Source organism: Salmo trutta, chromosome 36 (genome assembly GCF_901001165.1).
Source record: "Salmo trutta chromosome 36, fSalTru1.1, whole genome shotgun sequence".
NCBI lineage: Eukaryota > Metazoa > Chordata > Actinopteri > Salmoniformes > Salmonidae > Salmo > Salmo trutta.
This window is the reverse complement of record NC_042992.1, coordinates 39862703-39888901: the sequence shown is the minus strand read 5'-3', so window position 1 is coordinate 39888901 and position 26199 is coordinate 39862703. Positions and strand designations below refer to the sequence as shown.

At 43.2% G+C, this 26199-nt stretch overlaps 1 long non-coding RNA gene across 1 annotated transcript; it reads left to right on the top strand.

The window, feature by feature from the left end:
- The first annotated feature begins 23644 nt into the window (after positions 1–23644).
- LOC115176259 (uncharacterized) lies at positions 23645–25128 on the top strand. The gene is made up of 4 exons (XR_003872202.1): positions 23645–23770; positions 24028–24143; positions 24432–24819; positions 25084–25128. It is a non-coding gene; the product is annotated as an uncharacterized LOC115176259 (long non-coding RNA).
- The last annotated feature ends 1071 nt before the right edge of the window (positions 25129–26199 follow it).

Genomic DNA, 26199 nt, shown 5'->3' with positions numbered 1-26199 from the left:
TCCAGGATACCTACAGCACCCGATGTCACAGGAAGGCCATAAAGATCATCAAGGACAACAACCACCCGAGCCACTGCTTGTTCACCCGCTACCATCCAGAAGGCGAGGTCAGTACAGGTGCATCAAAGCTTGGATCGAGAGACTGAAAGAAGCAATTTATCTCAAGGCCATCAAACTGTTAAACAGCCATCACTAACATTGAGTGGCTGCTGCCAACATACTGACTCATCTCTAGCCACTTTTTAATAATGATAAATTGATGCAATAAATATATCACTAGCCACTTAAAACAATCCCACTTAATATAATGTTTACATACCCTACGCTACTCATCTCACATGTATATACTGTACTCTATACCATCTACTGCATCTTGCCTATGCCGTTCGGCCATCGCTCATTCATATATTTTTATGTACATATTCTTATTCATTCCTTTACACTTGTGTGTATAAGGTAGTTGCTGTGAAATTGTTAGGTTAGATTACTTGTTAGATATTACTGCATGGTCGGAACTAGAAGCACAAGCATTTCGCTACACTCGCATTAACATCTGCTAACCATGTGTATGTGACAAATACAATTTGATTTGATATATACTAGGCGATGTCAGAGGAAACCCCAAAAATGGTAAGAGACTCCAGTTGATTCCCTTTTTAGATTTAAATTTAAGGCAAGCGGTACCGGAGCGCCAAGTCTAGGACCAAAAGGCTCCTTAACAGCTTCTACCCCCAAGTCATAAGACTGCTGAACCATTAATCAAAGAGCAACAAGACTATTTATATTGTACACTGCTGCTACTCGCTGTTTATTATCTATGCATAGTCACTTCACCCCTACCTACATTAATAAATTACCTCTACTAACCTGTACCCCTGCACATTGACTCAGTACCGGTACCCCCTGTATATAGCCTCGTCATTGTCTTTCTTGAACTGCACTGTTGGTTAAGGGCGTGTAAGTAAGCATTTCACGGTAAGGTCTAAACACGTTGTATTCGGCATATATGACAAATAAAGTTTGATTTGATTCATAATATTTCACCGCTCTACCTTTTTCAAATCCTTCTGTCTCAGGACGAGCCAGGGCTGTGTTCATATCATTGTAGCCCAGACTAAGGAGAATGGCTACACGCTGGACCAGAGCAGCTGTGTGTTTCCTAGCATTCCATAGGTGGTGCACCGCTACCTCACTCAGCGGCTGCCTTTCAACGAGGCCGAGCACATGACGCTGCTACACCACTTGCCACGCCCTCACTGACTCCACCCCCTACCATACTCCGGTGTACCCCGACAACCCCATGCCTCTGTATCTGCCTGAAATCATCCTTCACGAACATGTCCAACCAAATGCCGGCCTCCAACAAACTCAAAACGTCTCTCTTCATCTATTATCCATTCACTCTTTTGCCCCTCCCTCTTTCATATTATTTTACTCCATATCGTTACCAGTTTTTTTTCAGTCTTATTTTCTCCTGGATAAACAGAAAAACAAGTTCAGAGACCTGGGTCCAGGAGCAATTGCTCATGCTGTACTATCATTCCCTCACCTGTCATATGCAGTTAATTCAAAATGCCCAGGCAACTGTTTTGCATGTGAACTTGGGAGAAACTCAACCCATGCCTTGACTGTACAAACGGGGCAGAAATTAATGATCAAATTAGTCAGAGCCCGGCCAGTTAGAAATTCAGACTACATTCTACTCTCAATTCAAAGCTGTGTAGAGAACACAAGATCATTCATCATAATTTGTCATGAAATGGATCAAGCTGCAAAGGGATCAAGCTTGTGCTGTTTGATAAGAAAAACAGTAAAGGGACTGACTCCCTTACCCTCTGGTGGATGTGCTGGCTCACTGCACCAACTGGACACAACCCTGTGGAGAACCACACCTGCTGTATAGGACAAAGACTAACGTTACTTACTATACAACACTTTACAAAGACTACTTCATGTCTACACTCACAGTAAACATTTAAGTCATTGCTCTTAGCCTTATTTTTTTATATAGAGGACAAATATCCTCCCTTCACCCAATTTTCCTCGTCTAATCTACTGTAATGTGAAATGTGACAATTGTGTGACTATGTGTTTTACCTGCACTGTGAACTATTGAGTGATTCATAATGCAATGTGCCATGGGTTAGGCTAATGTCTCCCTATGGGGTTGAATATCCCTTGATTATTACATTAAACCACAGGCTCCAAATCCTGGTCTTCAAGTACCCACATGTATGCTGGTTTTTACCTCAAATGATCTCTACATCATTAATAGAATTGTTGTTTGAGCACTGATTTGACTGGTTAGATTTTTGTGGTCTGTCACTGTAAAACCCTGACCATGGCCAATTTGCCTACAGTCAGTGACTGTAGGACTGAGCATCAACAAGTTAAGACGTTGTTGAAAGCTGATGGAGTTTTCTATGTGTAAACTACTGACAAACAAATTTAGATGACATCACTAAGGAATATGGCTGAAAATGTGTCAACAGATCCCATTTTAATTTCCCACACAAATTGGTGAGATATTTGGTGAAAAATAATCTGATGTTTGATCTGTGCCTGATTTTTATCTTACCTGTCACATTGCACCCCCTGGTGCTAACAAATGGACCAACCAAATAAAAAGTGCCAATGTATTTATGGTTTGATTTGATACTATGTAATCCCGCCCACCAGCCAGTTTTATTCAAGTGGAATGTACCTGTAGGAATCTCAAATGCTTATTATACACTTGGTTAAATAGCCCATGTATAGTTGCTATGATTTACAGCTCTGATTGACATGTTTAATTGACATGGCGAGTGTGACATTCTCCTGTGAGGTTATATAGGTGCCTCCCGTGTTTTCCTACTCAAGGCTAAAATGAAGGCGAACTACCCCGCAACGTATGCTTGTTAGTTTGTCCTGTTAATAAATCAATCAGATTTAAGCAGAAACAGAGTGCTCCTTTTTCTTTATTTCCCTGGATAGTCACCCGTTGAAGTGTCCTGGGGTAAGGAACGTTTTTGGATTTAGTCATGTGTGTTTGGATTTTACTGCCTTAGAAGTAGTTAATATGTGAGGAAAGTAATATGGGATCAAGATGTTGTGGTAGTAATGTATGCGGCCACATGGGATGATCAAGGTCGGTACAGGCAACTCTAGACACATCTGTCAATCCAAGTTTACACAGATTTTATTAGTGACTCAACTTTTGTTTTAAAACAAATTTAGACAAATGTGTAGTATAACCCACTTAATGTAATAAATAGTTATTTAGATGATGCCCACTTACTGTATTGCCCACACCAACTCTCTATAGGCCTTTGTTTACCCTTGCCTCATTAATGCTGTTGTCTATGTTGTTGAAAATGGTATTACTTTGTCAGTATCAGGTGGGCTGGAAATTCAGTGCTTTAAATCTGTCAGTTTTCAAGCAGTTTCTATTGCCATATTTAAATGTGGTGTTCCGAGTATAAAGGGAAAGGGTCTGGGGAGAGATTGGGTGTAGAGTTGACTCAGCAGAGTGAGGATCGGGTGTAGGGTTGGGCCTGGGACAAACAGTTAAGCTACACGGTAACAGCAAAGGCACGCTGTGTACACTTGAGGTAAATGCATCACAAAAAATGCCAAAGTGTAAGAGTGGCATTATTACACCCAGTGGTATCAGAGACACTTAACGTGAAGAAAAAAAACTGACACCATCCGTCTCTCCTGCCCTCAATCCTAGACTGTCTGTTTCTCCCCCTCTCCCTTATCACTCCATCACTGTGATATCTGAGTCTGATAATCTGTCTATCAACAGGATCCACAGGAAAAAGTACCCAACTGTCATACTTGAGTAAAAGTAAAGATACCTTAATAGAAAATGACTCAACTAGGTCAAGGTCACCCAGACTCAAGGTCACCCAGTAAAATTCAACTTGAGTAAAAGTCTAAAAGTATTTGGTTTAAAACATACTTAAGTATAAAAAGTAAATGTAATTGCTAAAATATACTTCACTATCAAAAGTAAAAGTATAAATCATTTCAAATTCCTTATTTTAAACCAGATGGCACAATTTTTTTGTTTTTTAAATTTACGGATATCCAGGGGCACACTCCAACGTTCAGACATCATTTGCAAACAAAGCATGTGTGTTTAGTGAGTCCGCCTGATCAGAGGCAGTAGGGGAGACCAGGGATGTTCTGTTAATAAGTACGTGAATTGGACTATTTTCCTGTCCTGCTAAGCATTCAAAATGTATCGAGTACTTTTGGGTGTCAATGAAAATGTATGGAGTAAAAAGTACAGTACCAGTCAAAAGTTTGGACACACCTACTCATTCCAGGGTTTTTCTTTATTTTACTATTTTCTACATTTTAGAATAGTAGAGAAGACATCAAAACTATGAAATAGCACACAAGGAATGAAGTAGTAACCAAAAAAGTGTTTATCAAATCAAAATATATTTTATATTTAAGATTCTGGTACTGTACATTTTTTTAGGAATGTAGTAAAGTAAAAGTAGTCAAAGATGTAAATAGTTAAGTAAAGTACAGATACAAAAATAAAAAACCTAGTATTTTTACTTCAGTTCTTTACACCACTGGTATACAGTACAGTATTTGTACCTCAATTGTCTGCCATCTCATAATAAATGCCATTTAGCAGATATTTTAATCCAAAGCAACTTAGTTATGTGTGCATATATTTTTTTTTATACGTATGGGCGGTCCCAGAAATCAAACCCACTATCCTGCCGTTGCAAGAGCCATGCTCTACCAACTGAGCTACAGAGGTCCAATTCTTAGAAAATCCTACATCTACTTCGTTCAGTTTAACGTAAAATTGAAGGTAAAGCAACCAAAGCACCTTTTTTAATTCAATACAGCAGTTAGGGTCCTAAATTGTCCTGGTCAAAAGGCCTTAAGAGGCATCAAGGTGTTCTATCAAGATGGACTACTTAAGTGTTCAAGGTGGGCCTTTTTAAGTTCTACCTGAGGGATACAGTAAGATAAGTGTTAGATATACAGTAGGATGTGGTCCTAGTCTAGAGCGGCAGTTGGACTGCAGTTTGATGTATATACGAGATACACAATATCTAGTTTGTCTGTGTTTGATATGATCTTTCCCTTATGCTCTCAGGCCTTCCAGCTCCTCAGGCTTGCGTGACAGACAGGACCGTCTGACTGTGACTCCGATGGACGAGGCAGTTTGAGACCTTGTAGTTGCTTGACCTGGCCCTCTGGTAACCGAAGTGTCCCCATCCTTATCTACCTGTGCTGTCTGCTTCCCCAGTGACACGACCAGCCTCTGTTTCCCACTTCTTCTTACTTTACCCAGGCTGGCCCAGACATATTTGTCTCATAAAGACAGGCAGCTGAGTGAAAAGTCCTGGTCAAGGTCAAATGTGTATTTTGTATTTTGTATGAGATGCTGGTTCAATTGTTTTGGTTTGTAAATAGTTAGGTAATCGCTCTGTGTCCAAGAGATTTACTGTGAAACTTTTAATATTTGCTTCAATCACTGAACACAACCAGCTCTTATTAGAGACAGGCTTCTATTTGAGCCAGGAGTCTATTTCCTTAACGCACACAGCTTTTGATCAATAAAATCTTGAAAAGACTCCCCCACTGTTTATTGTGACCAGTATGGCCAGTATAAACATAACAAATCCATCACAGATCACTAGTAAACAATTAACACAGCTTTTATTTGAAACAGGCATTTAATTGCTGAAATGTGTGCCGATGCCCGGCTATTAAAAATGACAGGCAGCTATTTAAGACTCACCTACTCGACTTAGGTGTTCCTAATGTTTGGTATACTCAGTGTATACTACAGCTTTCCAGACAATATATCCAGAACAAAATATATACGCAACATGCTGTCACGGTTGCCGTCGGTGAAGGAGGACCAAAACGCAGCAGGTATGTGTTTTCTCATCTTGATGATTATTTATTTTCAAAAAATGAATACCAAAATAACAAAACACGAAAATGAACGAACAACAAACAGTCTGGTAAAGAATTTGGCTGAACACAGAACAATCACCCACAAATAACAAACACACCCTAATATATGGGACTCTCAATCAAAGGCAGATAGACAACACCTGCCTTCAACTGAGAGTCCCAACCCCAATTAACCAAACATAGAAACACACACACTAGACTAACCATAGAATACATAAACATAGACCATCAACCAAAAACCCGGAAATACTAAATCAAACACCCTTTAAACAAACACACCACCCTGAACCACATAAAACAAATACCCTCTGCCACGTCCTGACCAAACTACAATACTAATTAACCCTTATACTGGCCAGGATGTGACACATGCAACAATTTCAACGATTTTACTGAGTTATAGTTCACATAAGGAAATCAGTAAATTTAAATAAATTCATTAGGCCCTAATCTATGGATTTCACATGACTAGGCAGGGGCGCAGCCATGGGTGGGCCTCGGAGGGCATAGGCCCACCAACTTGGCAGCCAGGCCCACCCACTGGGGAGCCAGGCTAGCCAATCAGAATTTGTTTTTCCCCACAAAAGGTCTTTATTACAGACAGAAATACTACTCAGTTTCATCAGCTGTCCAGGTGGCTGGTCTCAGACGATCTGCACATTTTAGAGTGGCCTTTCATTGTCCCCAGCACAAGGTCCACCTGTGAAACAGATCATGCTTCTTGATATGCCACATCTGTCAGATGCATGGATTATCTTGGCCAATTAGAAATGCTCACTAACAGGGATGTAAACAAATTGATGCACAAAATTTGAGAGAAATAAGCTTTTTAGGCATATGGAACATTTCTGGGATCTTTTATTTCAGCTCATGAAACATGGGACCAACACTTTGCATGTTGCGTTTATATTTTTGTTCAGTAGTTCACTGATACACTGAAGTTTGCACGCCTATGTTTATACCTTTTTATTGTCACAGACACGCACACAAACTTAATTTAAGGCAGTCCAGCCCACTCATTATCTCAGCCAATCATGGTTAGTGGAAAGGTTGCTGAATTTTTCTGTGGCTTAACCAACAAGGCTCGTAATTTAATAATTTTATTTGTATTTACAGATGCCATACAAGTTTGTTATTAAGGCACATCAAAGTTCACATGTTCGAGAAGGCATTTCTGCCAAAAAGGCATTTATAAAAAAAAAATGTTTACGTTCAAATGGCTCTCCTGTGAAGTCGTGACTTGCGATGTATGCCTCGTTTCCTGAATCGTTTACAAATGTTAAGAGATGGGAGCTTGTTGGTGTTCTGTAAGGACGTGCTGCAGAGGGAAAAAGCTCTGATGAGTGAAGCAAATAGGGAAGTGTAAGCAGCTGGACTGATCAAGCAGGGAAGCAGTGGATTGAAGGAGTGATAACAGGAGCACCTGTGAGTGTTAGCACTAAAGAGGTAAGTTACAACTTGAGAGGAGGCGTTCTAGTGAATGTTCAAATATTGTAGCAAGAAGGGATGGAGTTAGGGTAGATAGCTTGTCTTTTCTGTTACACTTTAAGGACATGGTACTGCCAACCCATACGGAAAAGTAATATATGGCAATATATGTACAGTACCAGTGAAAAGTTTGGACACACCTACTCATTCCAGGGTTTGTCTTTATTTTTACTATTTTCTACGTTGTAGAATAATATTGAAGACATCAAAACTATGAAATAACGCATATGGAATTATGTAGTAACCAAAAAAGTGTTAAACAAATCAAAATATATTTTATATTAGAGATTCTTCAAAGGTGCCACCTTTTGCCTTAATGACAGCTTTGCACACTCTTGGCATTCTCTCAACCAGCTTCATGAGGTAGTCACCTGGAATGCATTTTAATTAACAGGTGTGCCTTGTTAAAAGTTAATTTGTGGAATTTCTTTCCTTCTTAACCCTTTGACGCGTATGATCACATATTTGTGATCATTGTTGAGTGGTCCCTGCAGCATACAATCTGAAATATGTGATAGGAAGAGTAGCAACAGAACATATGACGTAACAAACACATTTAAACAGCAATGTTGTCTGAACAGCATCTAAATATTTTTTTTGTACTGATTGAAAATAAAAGTCTTAAACTTTATTTCTCAATTTTACCATTTATTGTAAAAGATACATGCGAACTTCATCATCCAAGCTTCACACGGAACACATTCACAGCCAAACTCATTCCATAAACAAGTCTAAATAACAGGTTGCACTGACAAAAAAACGAAACATAAGTTAGCGACCTAACAGCTAGACTTGTTTACAATGTACCACATCTCTGGTGAGCACAAGGGACTAATGTAGTTTATAAAATAAATGCGTGTAAGCTAAGCTAACAGCAGCTAAATTCTTTATGATGGCAGCCATGTTTATTTATGTTTGTCTTGGCTAAAACTCCCTAATCCCAGAATGCCATTCAATATAAGACGGAAATAAACAAAGTAAAAGATCGCTGCGCTCATTGCCTGAAAAATATTAACTTAGTTTAGCCACTTTTCAGCAAATTACAAATCGTTAATGTACTTGTTACATTGTATACAAGAGCACATGACTTGACAAGTCGTTTGCCATTTTTGACAAATCCCAAGACAAATAAAATGTTTTTCCTCACAGATCATCACACCAAATACAAGCCTACTGCCTAGCCTAACCATAGTGCAAAAGCTAAACAGGGATGAAACCATTTTAGAGGGGTTTGTAGGGGGGTTCATTTCATTTGTGGGGGGTTTTCAAGTCCATGGGGGGTAGAAATGGGGGAAGGTATCGTGGGGGGATATGATGCAGGAAATATTACTATGATGGGGGATTTATCAATAAATGGGGGGAAAACCCAAGAGAAGTTGATACACTAAATAAAAATAATACCCCTGGAAATGGGGGTCTGAGCCGGCAACCCTGAGGTACCAAAGTTACAATCTGATGCCGCGTTCAAAACGGTCATCCAACCCGGAATTCCAACTTGGGAACTCTGGCCTCTTTCTAGAGCTCTGACTTTCTGACCTGAAGATAGTTGACGTCATGATTTCACCTAGTATTTTTCTGAGTTCACAGTTGTCTTGAAAGCACCATAAGTCAGTCGAATGAACTATCCCTTGTTATAACATCTTTGGTCTGACAGACGCTTACATGACAACCAGAATGCATTGTATGATGTCAACAAACATGGTTCCACACATAACCAGAAAATAGATTAGCATTAGCTCATCATAATCAGTACAACATTCAAAAAAGTATTTTCCACGCATCATATGTGTCCATTACAATCTCTGCAAGAATCGGCATGCATAATTTGTCATCAGTACTTGAAAACATATGACTAAAACAGTAAATACATTATGATCCATACATACATACGTTGCGCTACAGCAGAAACAACAACATGATATACAGAAAATAAGCCACTTACTTTGATAGGAACGCAGTCCAATTTGTAAGGAAAACAACTATGAAGGCAATGCAGACGCTAGCCAGAAAATGTGCTGGGGGAAAACGTTTGTGCAAGGCCTGTTCTGACTAGAGATGCGTAATGTCTTCATACTTGATCTGGGGAAACACTAGGGAAGTGCTTGGGCTCTCGTTGAAGCGAGAAGTTTGTCCTGCTCAGTAAAGTCTCAAACATAAATTGTCCGCAACAGTGAAATGGGCTACTTCTTATGTGAATTAACTAGGAGGCGGAACACACCTCAATTCAAACTGTTGTTAGAAAATAAAACTTGTTAGGAAATAATTTGAAATTGACAAGTTGAAACATAGCCTATAGATGATTAGCAGGGAGTGTGTTCAAAGATTGAGGGCAGCGCGGGTAATTGTCCTGTTGCGTAAAACTAGCATTTTGGAAAAGGGAGAGCTTTCTGACATTACGAGCATGAAAAAATCTCATGCAGGGGCGAAGGTTAGAGATATTTGGAACTCGCGTGGAAAGGTTGATGCATTTGAGACAATCAGTTGTGTTGTGACATGGTTGGGGTGGTATACAGAAGAAAGCCCTATTTGGTAAAAGACCAAGTCCATATTATGGCAAGAACAGCTCAAATAAGCAAAGAGAAACGACAGTCCATCATTACTTTAAGACATGAAGGTCAGTCAATTCGGAAAATTTCAAAAACTTTGAAAGTTTCTTCAAGTTCAGTCGCAAAAACCATCAAGCATTATGATGAAACTGGCTTTCATGAGGACCGCCACAGGAAAGGAAGACCGAGAGTTACCTCTGCTGCAGAGGATAAGTTCATTAGAGTTAACTGCACCTCAGATTGCAGCCCAAATAAATGCTTCACAGAGTTCAAGTAACGGACACATCTCAACATTAACTGTTCAAAGGAGACTGCATGGATCAGGCCTTCATGGTCGAATTGCTGCAAAGAAACCACTGCTAAAGGACACCAATAGGAAGAAGAGATTTGCTTGGGCCAAGAAACATGAGCAATGGACATTAGCCCGGTGGAAATCTGCCATTTGGTCTGATGAGTCCAAATTTGAGATTTTTGGTGCCAACTGCCGTGTCTTTGTAAGACGCAGACTAGGTGAATGGATGATCTCCATATGTGTGGTTCCCACCGTGAAGCATGGAGGAGTTGGTGTGATGGTGTGGGGGTGCTTTGCTGGCGACACTGTTAGTGATTTATTTAGAATTTAAGGCACACTTAACCAGCATGGCTACCACAGCATTCTGCAGCAATACGCCATCCCATCTGGTTTGGGCTTAGTGGGACTATCATTTGTTTTTCAACAGGACAATGACCCAGCACACCTCCAGGCTGTGGAAGGGCTATTTTACCAAGGAGAGTGATGGAGTGCTGCATTTCTTTTTTTACCTTTATTTTACTAGGCAAGTCTGTTAAGAACAAATTATTATTTACAATGATGGCCTACCCCGGCCAAACCCAGACGACCCTGGGCCAATTGTGCGCCGCCCTATGGGACTCCCAATCACGGCCGGATGTGATACAGCCTTGATACAAACCAGGGACTGTATTGACGCCTCTTGCACTGAGATGCAGTGTCATAGACCGCATCAGATGACCTGGCCTCCACAATCCCCCGACCTCAACCAAATTGAGATGGTTTGGGATGAGTCGGACCGCAGAGTGAAGGAAAGCTCAGCATATGTGGAAACTCCTTCAAGACTGTTTGAAAAGCATTCCAGGTGAAGCTGGTTGAGAGAATGCCAAGAGTGTGCAAAGTTGTCATCAAGGCAAATGGTAGCTACTTTGAAGAATCTAAAATATATTTTGATTAGTTTAACACTTTTTTGGTTACTACATGATTCCATATGTTTCATTTCATAGTTGATGTCTTCACTATTATTCCACAATGTTGAAGAAAAATAAAGAGTAAGAGTCCAAACTTTTGACTGGTACTGTATGTCATAATATATGTTACCTTATATGTGTGACACATGGTATTAAAATGTTTATTACATATGTGTCCCTTCTATGTCACAATACATGTTAACAATATGTGTTAACATATATGTCACGGGAGCATTATTTCAGAACAAAACTCAAAAAACGTAATATAATCCTGTTCTTTAAAAAAAAATGTTTTAAGCCATTCCCACTTGCCGCTTTGTTGCACATGGGAAGCCCTTCACGACAGCATCTGACAGCAAAAAATGTAAGATAAAGAGCATATAGAGAACCGTTAGGGTTGGGTTTGTGGTCATAAATACTTTTTTTTTAATTATGTGAAAAGCTTATCAGATTCAGTTTAATAAGAAATCCTTGACCATTAATGCCCTATGTGCAATGATTGATTTAGTAAATTCAATTCAGGGATAGTTACCATTTTTTTACAGCTTTTTTTACAGTTTATAGCCAGTCAGATGGTTCCTTTTCCTGAAAGTAGACTATGGGCCAAGATAAATTGTAATCCATGGTCCACTATTAACTTGAAGAGACTTGGCCACAAACATTGAACTTTGTCCCAATTTTTTTTTGCCATCTGACTATAAAGTGTAAAAAAGTGAACAATCCCTTTAACATCTTCAATTTATTAAATTGAAATTGACCACAACCCTGTTATGGGGTATGCATTTTTAAAGTGGTACTAAGAGATTTTTGGAGCTTACTGAACTCATGAATACCATTTTAATGTACACTACCGTTCAAAAGTTTGGGGTCACTTAGAAATTAGAAACACCAGTCTCAACGTCAACAGTGAAGAGGTGACTCCGGGATGCTGGCCTTCTAGGCAGAGTTCCTTTGTCCAGTGTCTGTGTTCTTTTGCCCATCTTAATCTTTTATTTTTATTGTCCAGTCTGAGATAGGGCTTTTTCTTTGCAACTCTGCCTAGAAGGCCAGCTTCCTGGAGTTGCCTCTTCATTGTTGACGTTGAGACTGGTGTTTTTTGCTGATAATATTTAATGAAGCTGCCACTTGAGGACTTGTGAGGCGTCTGTTTCTCAAACTAGACACTCTAATGTACTTGTCCTCTTGCTCAGTTGTGCAGCAGGGCCTCCCACTCCTCTTTCTATTCTGGTTAGAGACAGTTTGCGCTGTTCTGTGAAGTGAGTAGCACACAGCGTTGTACCAGATCTTCAGTTTCTTGGCAATTTCTCAAATGGAATAGCCTTCATTTCTCAGAACAAGAACAGACTGACGAGTTTCAGAAGAAAGTCTTGTTTCTGGCCATTTTGAGCCTGTAATCGAACCCACAAATGCTGATGCTCCAGATACTCCACTAGTCTAAATAAGGCCAGTTTTATTGTTTCTTTAATCAGCACAACAGTTTTCAGCTGTGCTAACATAATTGCAAAAGGGTTTTCTAATGATCAAAACTTGGATTAGCTAACACAACGTGCCAATGGAACACAGTAGCGATGGTTGCTGATAATGGGCCTCTGTACGCCTATGTAGATAATCCATAAAAAATCTGCAGTTTCCAGCTACAATAGTCATTTACAACATTAACAATGTCTACACTGTATTTCTGATCAATTTAATGTTATTTTAATGGACAATTCTTTTTGCTTTCTTTCAAAAACAAGGACATTTCTAAGTGACCCCAAACTTTTGAACGGTAGTGTATCTGTGTGCAGTTTAGAGATTATTGAAGTTAGCATGTGTAAGGGGTGCGTAACTGGTGGCAGGGAAGTCAAACGCAGGAGAGCAGAACTTGGTGAATAGCCGGAGCAGTTTAATATATAAAACTAACGGCATACAAAACAACAAACACATGGGTACAAAACCTGTAGCGCAATAGTAACACATGGCACGAGTACTTACAACATAAACAATTCCCGACAAGGACATGGAGGAAACAGAGGGAAAATATACAACATGTAATTAGGGAATTGAAACCAGGTGTGTGTGAAAACAAGACAAAACAAATGGAACATGAAAAATGGATCGGCGATGGCTAGAAGACCGGTGACGTCGACCGCCGAACACCACCCTAACAAGGAGAGGAACCGACTTCGGCAGAAGTCGTGGCAGCATGCCATGAGTAAGAAGTAATTCTTTCTAAAATATCAAGACAATACCAGCACACAGTCAAATCCTTATTTACAATCGATGAACAAAAACCTACTCACCAGTTATTGCAGATCCAATCCATCTTTTTCCCCCATCTTATCCCCTTTTAGCTTTGCCAACTGGAACTGGAATTGTTAAAATGAAATAAGTTCACTGTGTCATAAACAATTCTCCAAAGTCATACTGACAAAGCCAGATATTTACATTTGAGCTAGGTTTAAGATATTGACTCTGGTTTATCTGGACAACGTTACAAATAATACATACATGTACAGTCGTGGCCAAAAGTTTTGAGAATAACACAAATATTAATTTTCACAAAGTCTGCTGCCTCAGTTTGTATGATGGCAACTTGCATATTCTCCAGAATGTTATGAAGAGTGATCAGATGAATTGCAATTAATTGCAAAGTCCCTCTTTGCCATGCAAATGAACTGAATCCCACAAAAACTTTTCCACTGCATTTCAGCCCTGCCACAAAAGGACCAGCTAACATCATGTCAGTGATTCTCTCGTTAACACAGGTGTGAGTGTTGATGAGGGCAAGGCGGGAGATCACTCTGTCATGCTGTTTGAGTTCGAATAACAGACTGGAAGCTTCAAAGGGAGGGTGGTACTTGGAATCGTTGTTCTTCCTCTGTCAACCATGGTTACCTGCAAGGAAACACGTGCCGTCATCATTGCGTTGCACAAAAAGGGCTTCACAGGCAAGGATATTGCTACCAGTAAGATTGCACCTAAATCAACCATTTATCGTATCATCAAGAACTTCAAGGAGAGCGGTTCAATTGTTGTGAAGAAGGCTTCAGGGAACCCAAGAAAGTGGGGCACCACCAGTACAGAGCTTGCTCAGGAATGGCAGCAGGCAGGTGTGAGTGCATCTGCACGCACAGTGAGGCGAAGACTTTTGGAGGATGGCCTGGTGTCAAAGAAGGGCAGCAAAGAAGACACTTCTCTCCAGGAAAAACACCAGGAACAGACTGATATTCTGCAAAAGGTACAGGGATTGGACTGCTGTGGACTGGGGTAAAGTCATTTTCTCTGATGAATATCCTTTCCGATTGTTTGGGGCATCCGGAAAAAACCCCACAAATTCTGACAAACTCTAAGCATTGATTCTGCAAGAATGGGCTGCCATCAGTCAGGATGTGGCCCAGAAGTTAATTGACAGCATGTCAGGGCGGATTGCAGAGGTCTTGAAAAAGAAGGGTCAACACTGCAAATATTGACTCTTTGTGTCAACTTCATGTAATTGTCAATAAATGCCTTTAACACTTATGAAATGCTTGTAATTATACTTTAGTATTCCATAATAACATCTGACAAAAATATCTAAAGCAGCAAACTTTGTGGAAATTAATATTTGTGTCATTCTCAAAACTTTTGGCCACGACTGTACATATACTGCTCAAAAAAATAAAGGGAACACTTAAACAACATAACAACATTGACTCAATGGAGGAATGTAGCCAGAAAAATGCTGATGAATGTCTTGCTCAAACTGTATGCAACTTATTCAACCTCTGATGCTCACAGGCAATGTGTATTGGAAGAGATTTCTGAATGTTCTTCGCCCAGCATACACCCCTCCAACCAGACATGCTTTATCTACTAATTTGCTGGATGCAGAGTTCAGAGTTCAAGTTAAGGTCAAACAAATCATAGAGACAGCAGACTGTATTGCAATCATCTCTGATGGGTGGTTGAATGTTCTTGGGCAAGGAATAAATAAATACATCTCCACCCCTCAACCTGTACTCTACAAGAGCACAGACACAAGGGACAACAGACACAGCGGTCTATACATTGCAGATGAGCTGAAGGCAGTCATCAATGACCTTGGACCACAGAAGGTATTTGCATTGGTGACAGACAATGCTGCAAACATGAAGGATGCATGGTCCAAAGTGGAGGAGTCATGCATTGAATCTGCTCCTCAAGGACATCATGGGAATGAAAACAATGGATACATTCTACAAGAGAGCCAGGGAAATGGTTAGGTATGTGAAGGGTCATCAAGTTATAGCAGCAATCTACCTCACCAAGTAAAGTGAGAAGAATAAGAGAACCACATTGTCATCATGTTTGACAGTCTCCTGGAGGGGAAGGAGTCTCTACAAGAAAATGGCCATATCACAGTCTGCTGATATGGACAGCCCTATCAAGAAGATCCTCCTGGATGATGTATTTTGGGAGAGAGTGGTAAGCAGCCTGAAACTCTTGAAACCTATTGCAGTAGCCATTGCACAGATTGAGGGAGACAATGGCATCCTGTCTGATGTTCAGACTCTGCTTGCAGATGTAAGATAAGAAATCTATACTGCCCTGCCCACTTCACTGTTGCTCCAAACAGAAGAAACTGCAGTTCTGAAATAAATCAAAAGGCGTGACGACTTCTGCCTGAAGCCCATACACGCCGCAGCGTACATGTTGGACCCCAAGAATGCTGGAAAGAGCATCCTGTCTGGTGCAGAGATCAATAAGGCCTATGGTGTCATCACTATCGTGTCTCGCCACCTTGGCCTGGATGAGGGCAAGGTTCTTGGCAGTCTGGCGAAGTACACTTCCAAGCAAGGGCTTTGGGGTGGAGATGCAATATGGCAGTCATGCCAACATCTCATCAGCCATGTTGGAAGGGACTTTGTGGATCTGAGGCTCTTTCCCCTGTTGCCTCCAAATCCCACCAACATCAGCAGCCTCAGAGCACAACTTGTCCTTGTTTGGGAACACACACACCAAAGCATACAACAGGCTGACCAATACAAGGGTTGAAAAATTGGTGGCCATCGGGGCAAATTTGATGCTTTTTGAGCCTGACAACGAGCCATCCTCAACACAGTTGGTAAGTGACAGTGAAGATGAGGACTCAGTCTGATGTTCAAGAGGTGGACATTGATGAGGTCCAGGGAGAAGACATGGAAGCCTGAGAGGAAGACAACCAAAGCTTTAGGTTTGTAGACTATCCTTTTAGAGATGCGATGGATCATTGGGGAACATTCAATATTCCCTTTCAGTTGTTGTTGTTCAGTGTAATCAACCCATGTGAAGAGTCAACTCATTTAATTAAAGTTCAATTCGTAACTAAATTTCTTTTTTTTATTTCTATTGGAAGGATTTAATAATGTGCAATTATGTCTACTTATGATAAGGTAAAAGGTTTGTCTCCATATGATATGGTAAATATACTGCTCAAAAAAATAAAGGGAACACTTAAACAAAACAATGTAACTCCAAGTCAATCACACTTCTGTGAAATCAAACTGTCCACTTAGGAAGCAACACTGATTGACAACAAATTTCACATGCTGTTGTGCAAATGGAATAGACAACAGGTGGAAATTATAGGCAATTAGCAAGACACCCCCAATAAAGGAGTGGTTCTGCAGGTGGGGACCACAGACCACTTCTCAGTTCCTATGCTTCCTGGCTGATGTTTTGGTCACTTTTGAATGCTGGCGGTGCTTTCACTCTAGTGGTAGCATGAGACGGAGTCTACAACCCACACAAGTGGCTCAGGTAGTGCAGCTCATCCAGGATGGCACATCCATGCGAGCTGTGGCAAGAAGGTTGGCTGTGTCTGTCAGTGTAGTGTCCAGAGCATGGAGGCGCTACCAGGAGACAGGCCAGGACATCAGGAGACGTGGAGGAGACCGTAGGAGGGCAACAACCCAGCAGCAGGACCGCTACCTCTGCCTTTGTGCAAGGAGGAGCAGGAGAAGCACTGCCAGAGCCCTGCAAAATGACCTACAGCAGGCCACAAATGTGCATGTGTCTGCTCAAACGGTCAGAAACAGACTCCATGAGGGTGGTATGAGGGCCCAACGTCCACAGGTGGGGGTTGTGCTTACAGCCCAACACCGTGCAGGACGTTTGGCATTTGCCAGAGAACACCAAGATTGGCAAATTCGCCACTGGCGCCCTGTGCTCTTCCCAGATGAAAGCAAGTTCACACTGAGCACGTGACAGACGTGACAGAGTCTGGAGACGCCGTGGAGAACGTTCTGCTGCCTGCAACATCCTCCAGCATGACCGGTTTGGCGGTGGGTCAGTCATGGTGTGGGGTGGCATTTCTTTGGGGGGCCGCACAGCCCTCCATGTGCTCGCCAGAGGTAGCCTGGCTGCCATTAGGTACCGAGATGAGATCCTCAGACCCCTTGTGAGACCATATGCTGGTGCGGTTGGCCCTGGGTTCCTCCTAATGCAAGACAATGCTAGACCTCATGTGGCTGGAGTGTGTCAGCAGTTCCTGCAAGAGGAAGGCATTGATGCTATGGACTGGCCCGCCCGTTCCCCAGACCTGAATCCAATTGAGCACATCTGGGACATCATGTCTCGCTCCATCCACCAACACCACGTTGCACCACAGACTGTCCAGGAGTTGGCGGATGCTTTAGTCCAGGTCTGGGAGGAGATCCCTCAGGAGACCATCCGCCACCTCATCAGGAGCATGCCCAGGCATTGTAGGGAGGTCATACAGGCACGTGGAGGCCACACACACTACTGAGCCTCATTTTGACTTGTTTTAAGGACATTACATCAAAGTTGGATCAGCCTGTAGTGTGGTTTTCCACTTTAATTTTGAGTGTGACTTCAAATCCAGACCTCCATGGGTTGATAAATTGGATTTCCATTGATTATTTTTGTGTGATTTTGTTGTCAGCACATTCAACTATGTAAAGAAAAAAGTATTTAATAAGATTATTTCTTTCATTCAGATCTAGGATGTGTTGTTTAAGTGTTCTCTTTATTTTTTTGAGCAGTGTATATTGTTGGTCTCCCGAGTGGCGCAGCCAAGGCAGCAGCTACTCTTCCTGTGGTCCAAACACATTAAGGCACTTACATTAGATATAAAACAAAAGATAAAACCGTATATAACATTATTACACCACTACATATCTACAATACAAAATGTATAATACAACCATACAATATTACAATATACCTGTGTGTAGAGTGAGTGTGCCAGCACTTGTGTGCGTATGCGTGTGTCTGTACCTTTTTGTGTGTCTCTTCACAGTACCTGCTGTTCCATAAGGTGTATTTTTACCTGTTTTTTAAGTCTGATTCTACTGTTTGCGTCAGTTACCTGATGTGGAATATAGTTCCATGTAGTCATGGCTTTATGTAGTTCTGTGCGCCTCCCATAGTCTGTTCTGGACTTGGGGATTGTGAAGAGACCTCTGGTGGCATGGCTTGTGGGGTATGCATGGGTGTCCGAGCTGTATGCTAGTAGTTTAAACAGACATTTCAGTACATTCAGCTTGTCAACACTTCTTACAAAAAACAAGTAATCAATCTCTCTTCCACTTTGAGCCATTAGAGATTGACATGCATATAATTAATGTTAGCTCTCCATGTACATTTAAGGGCCAGCCATGCTGCCCTGTTCTGAGCCAATTGTAATTTTCCTAAGTCCCTCTTTGTGGCACCTGACCACACTACTGAACAGCATTCCAGGTGTGACAAAACTAGGGCCTGTAGGACCTGGCTTGTTGATTGTGTTGTTAATATGACAGAGTAACACTTTATGATTTATCCTAAATACAATGCTTTTAGTTTTGGAAATATTTAGGACTTACTTATTCCTTGCCACACATTCTGAAACTGCAGCTCTTTGTTAAGTGTTGCAGTCATTTCAGTCACTGTAGCTGTGTCACAGATGTCGTCGGTTAAGGAGGACCAAGGCGCAGCAGGTATGTGAATGCTCATCTTGCTGTTTATTTATATTCAAAATGAACATACAAAAATAACCAAAAAACACGAACAATCGAACAACAAAACAGTCTGGTAAGGCACAAGGCTAACACAGAACAATCACCCACGACTCACAAACACACCCCAATATATGGGACTCTCAATCAAAGGCAAAGAGAAAACACCTGCCTTCAATTGAGAGTCCCAACCCCAATTAATCACCCATAGACATACACTCACTAGATTCCACATAGACATACATAAACCTAGACCATAAACCAAAACCCCGGAAATACTAAATCAAACACCCTTTAAACAAACACACCACCCTGAACCACATAAAACAAATACCCTCTTCCACGTCCTGACCAAACTACAATACTAATTAACCCTTATACTGGCCAGGACGTGACAGTACCCCCCCCTTAAAGGTGCTAACCCCGGAAGCACCTTTAAAACAAAAAACAAAAAACCCAAACAACAACAAAAAAAATTCCCCCTTACTAAAGGGAGGGAAGGGAGGGTGGCTGCCGTCAACGACGGCACTGTGCTACACCCCCCCTCCCCAACCCACCTATATCAGGAGGTGGCTCCGGTTCTGGCCCTTCCAGGCAGTCGGGCCACTCTGGCAGTTCGGGGCAGTCTGGCAGCTCGGTGCAGTCTGGCAGGTCGGGACAGTCTGGCAACTCGGGACAGTCTGGGCAGTCTGGCAACTCGGGACAGTCTGGGCAGTCTGGCAACTCGGGACAGTCTGGGCAGTCTGGCAACTCGGGGCAGTTCAGGGCAGTCTGGCAACTCGGGGCAGTTCAGGGCAGTCTGGCAACTCGGGGCAGTTCAGGGCAGTCTGGCAACTCGGGGCAGTTCAGGGCAGTCTGGCAACTCGGGGCAGTTCAGGGCAGTCTGGCAACTCGGGGCAGTTCAGGGCAGTCTGGCAACTCGGGGCAGTTCAGGGCAGTCTGGCAACTCGGGGCAGTTCAGGGCAGTCTGGCAACTCGGGGCAGTTCAGGGCAGTCTGGCAACTCGGGGCAGTTCAGGGCAGTCTGGCAACTCGGGGCAGTTCAGGGCAGTCTGGCAACTCGGGGCAGTTCAGGGCAGTCTGGCAACTCGGGGCAGTTCAGGGCAGTCTGGCAACTCGGGGCAGTTCAGGGCAGTCTGGCAACTCGGGGCAGTTCAGGGCAGTCTGGCAACTCGGGGCAGTTCAGGGCAGTCTGGCAACTCGGGGCAGTTCAGGGCAGTCTGGCAACTCGGGGCAGTTCAGGGCAGTCTGGCAACTCGGGGCAGTTCAGGGCAGTCTGGCAACTCGGGGCAGTTCAGGGCAGTCTGGCAACTCGGGGCAGTTCAGGGCAGTCTGGCAACTCGGGGCAGTTCAGGGCAGTCTGGCAACTCGGGGCAGTTCAGGGCAGTCTGGCAACTCGGGGCAGTTCAGGGCAGTCTGGCAACTCGGGGCAGTTCAGGGCAGTCTGGCAACTCGGGGCAGTTCAGGGCAGTCTGGCAACTCGGGGCAGTTCAGGGCAGTCTGGCCACTCCGGGCAGTTCAGGGCAGTCTGGCCACTCCGGCCAGTTCAGGGCAGTCTGGCCACTCCGGCCAGTTCAGGGCAGTCTGGCCACTCCGACGACTGTTGACTGGCGGGCAGCTCCGACGACTGTTGACTGGCGGGCAGCTCCGACGACTGTTGACTGGCGGGCAGCTCCGACGACTGTTGACTGGCGGGCAGCTCCGACGACTGTTGACTGGCGGGCAGCTCCGACGACTGTTGACTGGCGGGCAGCTCCGACGACTGTTGACTGGCGGGCAGCTCCGACGACTGTTGACTGGCGGGCAGCTCCGACGACTGTTGACTGGCGGGCAGCTCCGACGACTGTTGACTGGCGGGCAGCTCCGACGACTGTTGACTGGCGGGCAGCTCCGACGACTGTTGACTGGCGGGCAGCTCCGACGACTGTTGACTGGCGGGCAGCTCCGACGACTGTTGACTGGCGGGCAGCTCCGACGACTGTTGACTGGCGGGCAGCTCCGACGACTGTTGACTGGCGAGGCTGGGTTTACGCACTTGAAGGCTAGTGCGGGGAGCGGGAACAGGACGAGTCGGACTGGGTTGACGCACTTCCGGGTTCGCACGAGAGACAGGAGCTGGAAACCCAGGGCTATGGAGGCGCACAGTCGGTCTTGATCTTACCTCCTGCACAACCCGCCTTGGCTGGATGGAACTAGTAGCCCTGTACGAGCGGGGTGCTCGTACAGGGCAGACTGGGCTGTGCAGGGGCCTGATGGTAGCCGTGCGTAGAGCGGGAGTTGGGTAGCCTGGTCCTCGGAGGCGTACCGGCGACCAGATGCGCTGCGCAGGCATCCTCCTACCAGGCTGGATGCCCGCTCTAGCACGGCACCTGCGAGGGGCTGGAATAACTCGCACCGGACTGTGCGTGCGTATGGGTGAGATAGTGCGCTCCTCAGCGAAACATAGCGCTCTCCACCCCATACGCTCCTCCATATAACCACGGGTAGCTGGCTTCCGGCTCTTCTTACGCTTAGCCAAACTACCCGTGTGCCCCCCCCAAAAAAATTATTGGGGGTGCCTCTCGTGCTTCTCCCTCAGCGCGTCCATGGCCTCGTACCTCCGCCTCTCTGCCTTGGCTGCCTCAATTTCCCACTGCGGGCGGCGATAATCCCCAGCCTGGTGCCAAGGTCCGGCCCCGTCCAGAACTTCCTCCCAGGTCCACTTCTCCCGCCAGTCCAACTCAAAGTCCCTCTGCTCCTTCCTCTGCTGCTTGGTCCAATGTTGGTGGGTGATTCTGTCACGGTTGTCGTCGGTTAAGGAGGACCAAGGCGCAGCAGGTATGTGAATGCCCATCTTGCTGTTTATTTATATTCAAAATGAACATACAAAAATAACCAAAAAACACGAACGATCGAACAACAAAACAGTCTGGTAAGGCACAAGGCTAACACAGAACAATCACCCACGACTCACAAACACACCCCAATATATGGGACTCTCAATCAAAGGCAAAGAGAAAACACCTGCCTTCAATTGAGAGTCCCAACCCCAATTAATCACCCATAGACATACACTCACTAGATTCCACATAGACATACATAAACCTAGACCATAAACCAAAACCCCGGAAATACTAAATCAAACACCCTTTAAACAAACACACCACCCTGAACCACATAAAACAAATACCCTCTGCCACGTCCTGACCAAACTACAATACTAATTAACCCTTATACTGGCCAGGACGTGACAAGCTGCTTATGTGTATAGCGTTGAGTCATCCGCATACATAAACACACTGTCTTTACTCAAAGTCAGTGGCATGTTGTTAGTAAAGATTGAAAAAAGTAAGAGGCCTGAACAGCTGCCCTGGGGAAGTATTGATTGTACCTGGATTATGTTGGAGAAGCTTCCATTAAAGAACACCCTCTGTGTTCTGTTACACAGGTAACTCTTTATCCACAATAAAGCAGGGGGTGTAAAGCCATAACACATACGTTTTTCCAGCAGCAGACTATGATCGATAATGTCAAAAGCCGCACTGAAGTCTAACTAAACAGCCCCCACAATATTTTGATCATCCATTTCTCTCAGCCAATCATCAGTCAGTTGTGTAAGTGCTGTGCTTGTTGAATGTCCTTCCCTATAAGCGTGCTGGAAGTCTGTCATTAATTTGTTTACTGTAAAATATAATTGTATCTGGTCAAACACCATTTTTTACAGAAGTTTACTGAGAGTTGGTAACAGGCTGATTGGTCGGCTTTTTGAGCCTGTACATGGGTGTCTCATCCTGTGAAAGGGATTTTACAGGCATGCTGGGAACATGAGTGAGGACAGAGCACAAGCTTTGGGTGGGTAGGTAATACCCTGACAAAGGGAGATGGGACTGTATGGAAGGGAGTTTAGTCCATCGGTAGCTATTCCTGTGAACCCACCATGGCTACTCCCGCCTCCAGTAGTACATTTCCGAGCTGCCCTCAAACCAAGGCACGCAGCCTGTTTTTATTTATAGACTGTTTTCAACTTGTCCATTTCAAATTAGTTTCTAACAAGTTTTTTATTTTCTAAGAACATTCACATAAAATTAGTCATTTTTACTTTTGCGGACCAATTCATTTTTTTTACATTTCTGACCAGGACAAAATTCTCCAAGCACTTCTCAATTGTTTGTGCAGTTCAAGTCTGCAGACATCCTGCACACACGTGTTCACATTGTCTGTCTGTTGCCTGCATCGCAGTCCTAGTTGTTTTCGTTACCAATAATAACTTTGGAAATGTGTGCATTTCTATCAAAGTAAGTGCCTTATTATGTTATAATAGTTTCTGCATGTCGTGTTATGTCGTTTCTACTGTAGCATAATATTTTTGTGTATATTCCTTATAATCGCGGACACATGAGGTAACGTTACTCATTTCATAACCTTTACAGTGTTATACTCAATGCTTAGGTAGCTAGCTACATTCTTCTATTAGCTCTGGAAAACAATGCTAATTGCATCAGAGACGTATTAGCATGTGTTGTATTTTGAAGCTACCCTGTCCTTATGACTCCCAAGTGGCGCAGCTGTCAAAGGCACAGCGTCTCAGTGCTAGAGGCGTCACTACAGACATCCAGGTTCAAATCCAGACTGCATTTCTATCCAAGTAAGTGCCTTATTACATTATAATAGTTTCTGTATGTCGTGTTATACCGTTTGTACTGCAGCTCACTGTACGTATGGAGCATAATATATTTGTGTATATTCCTTATAACCGCGGACACACGAGGTAACGTTACTAATTTCATAAACTTTATGGTGTTATATTCAAGCGTGCTTATGTGCTAGCTACATTATTCTATTAGCTCTGTAAAACAATGCTAATTGGGTCAGAGAAGTATTGGCTTGTGCTGTATTTTGAAGCTACCCTGGCCTTATGACTCCCAAGTGGCTCCCAAGTGGCGCAAGGCACAGCATCTCCGTGCTAGATGCGTCACTACAGACACCCTGTTTCAAATCCAGGCTGTGTTTCTATCAAAGTAAGTTCCTTATTTGGTTAATAGTTTCTGTATGTGATTTGCATGTGAACTGTACGCCCAATTACAAAAAATCCCTTGTTCAGTAATCATCTCACCAGTTAGTTGGTGGTGAACTATGTGGCCATTGAGGGCTGCGTCGAGCAGATGGAAAAATATCTTCTTATACCACTTGGTCATTTTCTGAGTGTATTCCACAAAGCTGTTTATTATGTCCGCCTTATTCACTGCCCCCATTTTGAGATTATAGTCAAGCACGCAGTCTGGTTTGATTTTTCTATCTCACGTCAGGTTGTCCACCTTCCCTGTAGCTGACATGGTTGCTGTATGGACAGTAGAGAGGACATGGATGTCTCGTTTGTCATGCCACTTTACTGCCAGCTGTTGACCCTTCTCCTTGAACTCTGCCTCCCCTCTCTGCATCTTCCTGCATCCGAATGCCGGCATCCCCTTCCTGTTTGACCTGACTGTGCCACAGGCCCCTGTGCTGTTGGAGAGCAGATGCTGGAAGAGTGTGGGACTGCTGTAACAATTGTCCACATACAAAGTGTGTCCCTTGCTGAGATGAGGAGCCAGCATGGTCATCACCACAGACCCGGACACCCCAAGCCCCTCATACTCATCAGTGCATAGGTTCTTGTATTGCACAAAGACTCAACCAAATGCTATTGTCAGGCTGGTAAGAACGTTTCTTATTTTGTATAACAGGTCATTTAGGATGGCAGTAGCATTGTTGACGAAATGCAGTCATCGCAGCAGAACTAGGAAGCGGTCTTGGGAAAAGAGGGTGGCAAAGAAGGGAGTTGCAAACATAGGATCTGTGCTCCAGTATTCTCTTAGGGAGATCTTCTTTACTCTCCCCATGAGAAGGACTGTCACCAGGAAGGTATACATTTCACTAATTGTGGTTGTCCCCCCCACTCCTGTCTCTCTTCTCCTGTAGCTCCAAGGCATAGAGATTGGTCTCTACTATGTCTCCCACCAGTTCCTCTGTCAGAAACAACATGAAGCACTCTGCCTCAGATAGAAATGGCAAGAGACGTTGCACTCCAGACTGGGACACATCAAAGCAAACAGCAGGACCAGGAGGGGTGAAATGGCTGGCAGCCTTCCAGCTACCACAGAACTCCTGTACTTCATCCACTATAGGTCTGCCTCCATCACCACCAGCATCTTCTGGGACTTTGTCAGTGGACAAGGGGTCCTCAGATTCAGGGTTCTCAATGGCTGGGGGGCAGCTCCTCACTGTCACTGTCAGAATCTGATTCCTGACTTTCAGACTCATTGTCAGAATTTTTTAAAATCTACAGAATTTCCGCATGTGTGAGTTGTCTCCTTTTGAAAGACATTGCTAATGCTACAGCTTAGCTCACTAGCTACATACATAAACAACAATACTAAATGGCTCAGAGTGGGAGTGAGAGGTTATGTGATTGACTGCCGGCACGCGCCATTTGTATCAATAAATTACTATCAGAAAATGTTTTGTGTGGTAATTATTGATATATTTACTGTTTTATTCACGTTTTAAAGTAACGGTGATAAATCATGCATTCCAATTCTTGCATAGATTGTAATGGGCACATATTATGTGTGTAAAATACTTTTTTGAAGGTTGTACTGATTATGATGAGCTAAGCTAATTCCAGCTATGTGTGAGCCATGTTTGTTGACATACAATGCATTCTGGGTTTCACATAATTGTCTGTCGGACCAAAGATGCTATAAGAAAATGAGGTGAGTAAGGGTTCACAAATTTTTTGAGAACTTCAGGAAGTGAATGGTGGGATGTGAACGATGGTAGACGACACATCCCTTCAACATGCATACTATAAACAGACCAAACTCATCTTGTCTTCTCTTATTATCTTTGGTTTCTGTGAGGCAAAAAAAGCATGGCTGCGCACTGAAACTAATTATCGTCGGATTACTTCGATTTCTAGAAAGTGTTTTACTGAATTATTTCGATCAATGGTGAAATCACCCGTGATGTGATTAATTATAAATAGTAATTGCTATTTGCTAATTCAAATTGTAGTTTGTCAGCCGAGAGTTATAA